Here is a 7,077-nt window from a genome sequence, read left to right as displayed (position 1 = left end):
CCTTGGAAATCATCAGCTTGCATGGTTCTAAAGGGGGTTAAGTATCCGGGCTGTCTACATCCCAGTGTTGCTACCACTCATAAGCCAACAGTTTTGTTTTGAAAAGCTAGTTGACTTTAACGCATCTTTCAAAACGTGCAAGCCCTCCGAGTTCTTCCCACGGGATGTTCCGCGCCGCCATGGCGATGGAGGGCCCAACGGATACAAACCCAGAGCCCTGCCCTGGAGCGATGCTTGTTGTGCACCCCAGTTTCCACGCAGCAGAACTGTAGGGGGTTTTAGTTGCTTATATTGATTGTGTATTGATAAATAAACTCCTACTTCAAATGTTGCTCCTCGTTTGGAAGTTTGTCGGGAGTGGTTGAACCTGGTGGCCCTGTGGAGGTGCTGGCGTTTTTTCCCTGAGTCTGTATTGAAGCCGAGCAGGTTTTCAGACATACAGACAGTATGCATATATATATGTATGTGTATATACCTCTAGATAAAACCCACATGTGCTCTGGGTCTACGAATCCCTTTACTCTGGCCTTGGGCACTCAGCTTTGGATGACTAGACCCCAGGTCTTTGCAGTTGCTGGGTAGGAACCCCGGAGTGCGTGCACCTTATAGAGCCTTGCAGGAACTGCGGACATGTGGCCCAACCAAGAAAGGACCCCAGCGTCTCCTCTTATCCCAGCTACCTCCTGCACAGACACACAAGCAAACAGCTCTCAGCTGCTCCAGACCTCTGGCCTCTGCAGTAGCTCCACCTCAACCCTCCTCCACAACCAGCCCTCGGGCCCTCCTGGCTCCAGGGTTTGGTGCAGACTGGTGGCCTCTGCACCACCCCAGGCTGCCCAGCCTCTTACCCTCCTCGCTTGCTTTGGCTTTATGCTCGTGGGCAATCGTGCACACTGGCACCTATCCCCCATGTACACACAGCTCCAGTTTGCTGCTTCTGGCGCTGCAGGTGTGACCTGTCACCTCTCCTGCTCTTGCTGGCACGTGGACATCTCTAGAGCACATGTGTAGAGAGCCTCCTCACCTTGGGAAATAGGAGTGGGATTAAATAAGGGAACGGGACAGGTTGCCCTGATGAGTCACAGCGCATGGCCAGGCTGATCTGCAACCCACTTATTTCTGCTCCCTTTTAGCCCTTATCCCTCTGTTTTCCCACACTTGTTCCTCTACAGTCCAGCTTGTTCTCTGCCTTGCCCCAGCTTTGGTCCTTTCTCTAAATGTCCTTTAAAGTCTCCCCTAATCCCAAATGCTCCTTAGACAAGGAGAACAGGAATAAGCGAGTTCTACAAACTTTGATATTTCTTGTCCATTTCTTTCTTTTTGACTGGACAGTGTTCACATTATGTATAGCAAGGTATATGAGATTTTTTTCAACATTTCCTTAAGTATCACGAGAAGGAGAAGTTATCAACTTAGGTTGGCATTTTAGGTTCCCTTTTGGTTTCCTGTGGGTAAACGTGGCCCTTCTGAAGGAAATCTTTCTGTCCTCTGGGTGCTCTTGTAAAGAGGACACAGACAGCTGAGAAATCCTCCTAAGATTTCAGTTCTAGGATACTTGAGGTCAAGCTTGACTGTCACTATGAACAGGTTATTTTGAAACAGAAGATGATAAACTCTAAATTTATAACTTTAAAAATGATTTTGTTAAAGGCAAAAGTACGTGTTTTTTTCCAAATATTAAGCTTACATCATCTACAAGAAAAGCTGAGGAGGAAACATTAGCTTTGTTTTTTTTTAATGTGTGTTTTTTTTTTTCTGAAATGTGTTGTAGGTGCAGAAGTGGATCGGGATTTAGCAGCCATTAGTTGCCCCTCTATCAGTCAGGAGAGTTTTAGAACCAAGGAGCCTCATCAGGCAGAATTTCCTTCTTAGCTGACTGTATATGATTCCGATAAATATATCTGAATTTCCTTCTTAGGAACCTCCATCCAGGCAGTATTTCAATGAACATAGTTCAATGCCAATGGGAGAAATGCTTCTGTCCTCTTCAGACCTGACATCCTCTTCAGACATGCTTCCATCCTCTTCATTTGGCATGGAAATGCCAAATGAAAATGTCAATGAAAGTCACTTTACCAGGTATATCGTTATGTTTCCTATGTCTGGTCAATTAATACCTTTAAAAACTAAGTGTAATAGCATATACAATGAACGGTGCTATGCTAAATCTGCAGCTAAAAATCTATAAAGGAACGGTGATTACGTTAACTGTAATGTCAGCACCCTGTGCAGGACAGAGGGCTTCGCTGCGGTGACACCGCAGACCTTCACGTGGAGTTAAAGGCAACGTTCGCAGCCCGCAACCCCGGACATGGCTCCTGTTCTGCCCAGCAGCACGCCAAGCCCGGCAACCCGATCAACCAATCAACTCCATGATCACGCGCGAGGCCGTCCAATGAGCTTCTCGGTCACGCGCGAGGCCGTCCAATGAGCTTCTCGGTCACGCGCGAGGCCGTCCAATGAGCTGCTCGGTCCGCGGCATGGCTCCGCGGCACCGGCGCACCAGGTCGGTAGGACCGGCATGGCCGCTAACGTTCTTAAGTTCCCCAGCCGAACTGACTCTCCTAAACATTTCCCAGCGATCCGGCCCTCGATCCCCTTTTGTAACCAGGTTATGTGGGTCTGGAGGTACAAATCGGGTTCCTTCTCCGGGTCCAGGGGGCCTGGGTCGAACGGATGGTCGCACAGAGGATCGGCTGCCCCCTTGTTTGGTGGTGCTGAGCGTGCTGCTGCACGTGGTTGTTTGCTTTTGTGCCCCTGGAAATCCCAGACCGTTTCTAAGGTGAGCACTATCTGCCACTAGGTGGTCACGTTTCACCGCGGCTGTATCACCATCTGCCGTGGCCTCCTTAAGGCGCTTTCTGAGATCTTTCCACATCTCTCGCTCGAGTGTGCCCTCCTTCGGGAAAGTAGGTATCTTCTGCCGAATCCACTCTGGTAGCGTGACTAAATTCTTCCCAGAAACCTGCTGGCTCCGTTCGTGCACCACGCGCTGGCGCTCATCCAGGCTGTGTTTCTGCTCTTTCTGTGTTTCTGACTTTCTGCCTGCCGTGGCTCCCAAGCCACTCACCGGTAACCAGGCACTGGGCGCACACCAGAGTTCTTCCTGCTCCGTTCCTGGGCTGGGCTGTGCTGTGCTGCCGGGTTCAGGCTTCATAAGCCTCCGTAGTGTTTGTGCCCCAACGTGCAGCGCCATTTGCAGGTATGAAAAAACCACGGACTGCGGCGGGGCGAACCCAAAGACCTTTATTTGGAGTTAAACGCAGCTCCCGACCCCGGAGACAGCTCCTGTTCTGCCTAGCAGCACACGAAGCCCAGCAACAGAATCAACCAATCACGCGCCGATCACGCGCGAGGCCGCCCAATGAGCTTCCTGATCACGCGCGAGGCCGCCCAATGGGCTTCCTGATCACGCGCGAGGCCGCCCAATGAGCTTCCTGATCACGCGCGAGGCCGCCCAATGAGCTGCTTGATCACACGCAGGCCACGAGGCCAGAGCTCCCCAGCTGCCGAGGAAACGTTCCTTGCTGCTGCACTTAGGCTGGTCTTTGCAGCATTTCTGTGAACAACAGGGAACTGTAGAGAAAGATTGTATGGCACTTGTGGGGTAGCTGATGGATAGCCATATTCCAGACAAACAGAAAGCATGACTTAAGTAAAGGTTTTCATTCCAGAAACTTACATGCTTCATGAGAGTCGGGCGGGATGTTCTCAGGCAGAACAGCAGCAATGGATGAATATCAAACAAGCTGTGGGAATTCTTGAAAAGCCAGATCCCTCAGTTGTGATGGATTACAGAGACCTTATGATATGTCTGTTTACAGTTTTTTTTTTTTATAACAAAGTAGATTTTCTCTCCTCACTATTGTGAGGGAAGTACAGTTTGATGGGTCATTGTGGACAGTATTTCCACTTGCCTGGTTGCTGTCTGTGGGTCCACTTCAACAGCCTCACTCCATGCACAGCTCCTGAACAGTGTTGGCAGTCAGTTGTGTTGTAGTGTTATTGTTCAGCTCCTGAAGAGCTTTTTCAGAAGGTCTCATGCTATTTTAAACTTGTATTGTCTCCATTTTGTTTTCAGCATCTGCTGGATTTTGTCACTAAGCTAACAAGGAACTTCAACATCTTTTACCTGGAAAAAATACACTCTCTCCTCATTCAGTGTATTTACCAGCACTGGAAAGATTATGACAAAACTGGAAAGTTGGGCAGAGAGGAAGCTCATGAGGTTCAGTAAGGACAAGGGCAGGGTCCTGCACGAGAGGAGGAATAACCCCAGGCACCAGTACAGATTAGGGGTTGACCTGCTGGAAAGCAGCTCCGCAGAGAGGGATTTGGGAGTCCTGGTTGACAACAAATTAACCATGAGGCAGCAATGTGCCCTTGTGGCCAAGAAGGCCAATGGGATCCTGGCTGCAGCAGGAGGATGTTGCCAGCAGGTGGAGGGAGGGGATCCTGCCCCTCTGCTCAGCTCTGGTGAGGCCGCACCTGGAGTATTGGGGGCAGTTCTGGGCTCCCCAGGACAAGAGGGACGTGGAGCTTCTAGAGAGGGTCCAATGTAGAGCAACAAAGATGATTAAGGGACTGGAGCACCTATCTTATGAGGAAAGACTAAGTGGGCTGGGCCTGTTTAGTCTGGAGAAGAGAAGACTGAGAGGAGATTTGATCAACCTCAACCATTCTTTGATTCTGTAAACTCATTATGGTCAATTTTATATATATTTATATTTCCTAATGTTTATATATAGTATTCTATCACTGTTATACAGTCTGCATGCACTCTGGATGTCATGTTTATTTAATATTAATTGCTTTAGTGCTTAGTTGTCATGTTATAAGACTTACTCATTTCCGTCTGGAAGACATTTATCCATATTGCAAAACCATTGTTATATTTGGCATAATTATTTGCAGTTTCAGCAGGAAAAAAAAAAAAAGATTGGACTTGAAGACAATGGTTCCACCCACACAACTCCTTCAAAGCAATTAACCTTGGAGGCTGTGAATAGCTTTTCTTGCTCCTTTTTTTTTCTTCCATTTTTTTCCTCTCCTTAGGCATGGGGGGACCATGAAAGGAGGGTGCTGTTCTCAGTTTGTCACTTCCTCTTTTCCCCCTACGAGCAGGCAAATACAGGAATACTTAGTCATTCCTTTTTCCAACAGCTTTAAAATAAGTATAAAACATAGGAGGAGTTTGAGATTTTTCTTTAGTCCCCCAATAATCTCTTCTGAACTTTGAAGTTCAAGTGTCTCCAATTTGATATAAAAGGAGGTTTCTGCCTGGGCAGGTTTTACAGGAATTGTGCAGGTTGTCTGTCTTCTCCCTGTAAAAGAGGATTTATGAGTTGTCAGCATCCAGCAAATGTCTTTAGGAGGCATCCACCATCCGAGTCAGGCATTCCCGGTATTGATTTGGTTTAGATATGTTGGAAATCAGTTCTTCACATCCAAGGAGCCATGAGCCCACTCATCCCTGAGGTGCTTGTGTGTGAGAATAAAATTCTTGGTCCTTCTGCAGTTCACCATAAAGTGAGCCTCTTTGCCTAGGCACTGGTATCTCAGTTTCTTCTTTCACATCTGATTAAGAGTTAGAACGGACGCTCTGTTCTGACTGTACAAGAATGAGGATATTTTGGATTCAGGGAGGTCATGCCTGAAAAACATTCCCTTCTCATCTAGTATAATGCTACGTACTAGCTTGAGACGGGAAATTATTTATGTTATCTCGGGACTTGCAGGCTTCTGGAACTTAAAAATTGTAATGGTCAAATTAAATGTGCCTGGATTTGTTTCCTACCTTTTTTCTTTAGCTTTAAGTACAGTTCTCTCTTGTGAGTGCGCCGTGCAAGTAGCAAAGGTAAATTAATTATTCAGCATACATAACACAGCTTTCTCGGCTGGTAGTTGTGGTTTCTCAGGGCGGATCTCTTCCTAACTGTTGCTCCAGGCTCTGTATTCTATACTCTTTTGGACACACAGGGATGTCTCTGAAACTGCAGAGAATATAGAAGCATTGTGATGGTTTTAGCACATGTTATTGCTAAATATCACCAACAGCTGGATGTATTTACAGATTCTTTAACTTTGTGTGAAGAAATTTAAAAGTTTAATTGTATTCTGTTCTGCTAGCTGTATATAGTTCAGTAAAGAGTACTTTATAGTTCAGTAAAGAGTACTTCTAAATACCTATAGATTTATATACATACAGATATATTTTATATACCTATGTATTTTATATACATCCATATATAAAACAAACATATCTTAAAATATATATTTTGTTTTATATATGGATGTATATAAAATATATATAAGAAATCTTAAGTGAAGTCTTTAACTGCTTTTAATGGATATATTTGTCCTGTACATACTGTATGAGAAAGAGCAGGCTTGGACAGAAGGATATACATGTTCTGTTGAGAACCCCATGTTCAGCTTGCTCGTCCACTAACACCTTGCGTTAAAGTCTTTCATGTCGTCTTTTTATGTGACATTTGTTTGTTGGTGTCTTTTGGAACCTTGTAGAACTGAACATTTCCAGACACTCAGTGCCTCTTTTGAAACAGGACATTGGAAAACTTCATAAACTTTTATTATCTTATTCCAACTTGTTAGAATATTTTTTTCTGCATCAGTCTGTGAGGCTGTGTATGCCACTGTGTATTGCATAAACACTTGAAAACAAATCTTACTCCATCACATGAAAAGTATATTCTTTAGAAACCTCTTAATCCAGTTTGTAGGTAATATTTAATTATCTGACAGTACCTCTAATGGCTTTCATAGAATTAACCTAAAGAAAGTGTGTGGAAGGAACACTGTTTCCACAACCGTACGTATTTTTGCTATGACATACCTTTGTTTAAGACAACTTGAAACAGGAAGCAAGATTCTAAGGTGAATTTTAGTCTTGCTTATAATACCGACAATAATTTTGATACTGTAGAATAGAATTTTAGATGTAGTAAGACTTCAAATATACTAAGAATCTTAACTATAACAATAAAGAGAATATAAATTATTAGCTGCAAGTATAGGTGGTTTCTAGTTAAATTAAACTAGAAATAGTTCTGTCGT

This window comes from Tinamus guttatus, unplaced genomic scaffold (genome assembly GCF_059628265.1).
Source record: "Tinamus guttatus ecotype Peru unplaced genomic scaffold, ASM5962826v1 Tinamus_guttatus_pri_ptg000492l, whole genome shotgun sequence".
NCBI classification, from domain to species: domain Eukaryota; kingdom Metazoa; phylum Chordata; class Aves; order Tinamiformes; family Tinamidae; genus Tinamus; species Tinamus guttatus.
Note: the sequence above shows the minus strand (reverse complement) of the source record.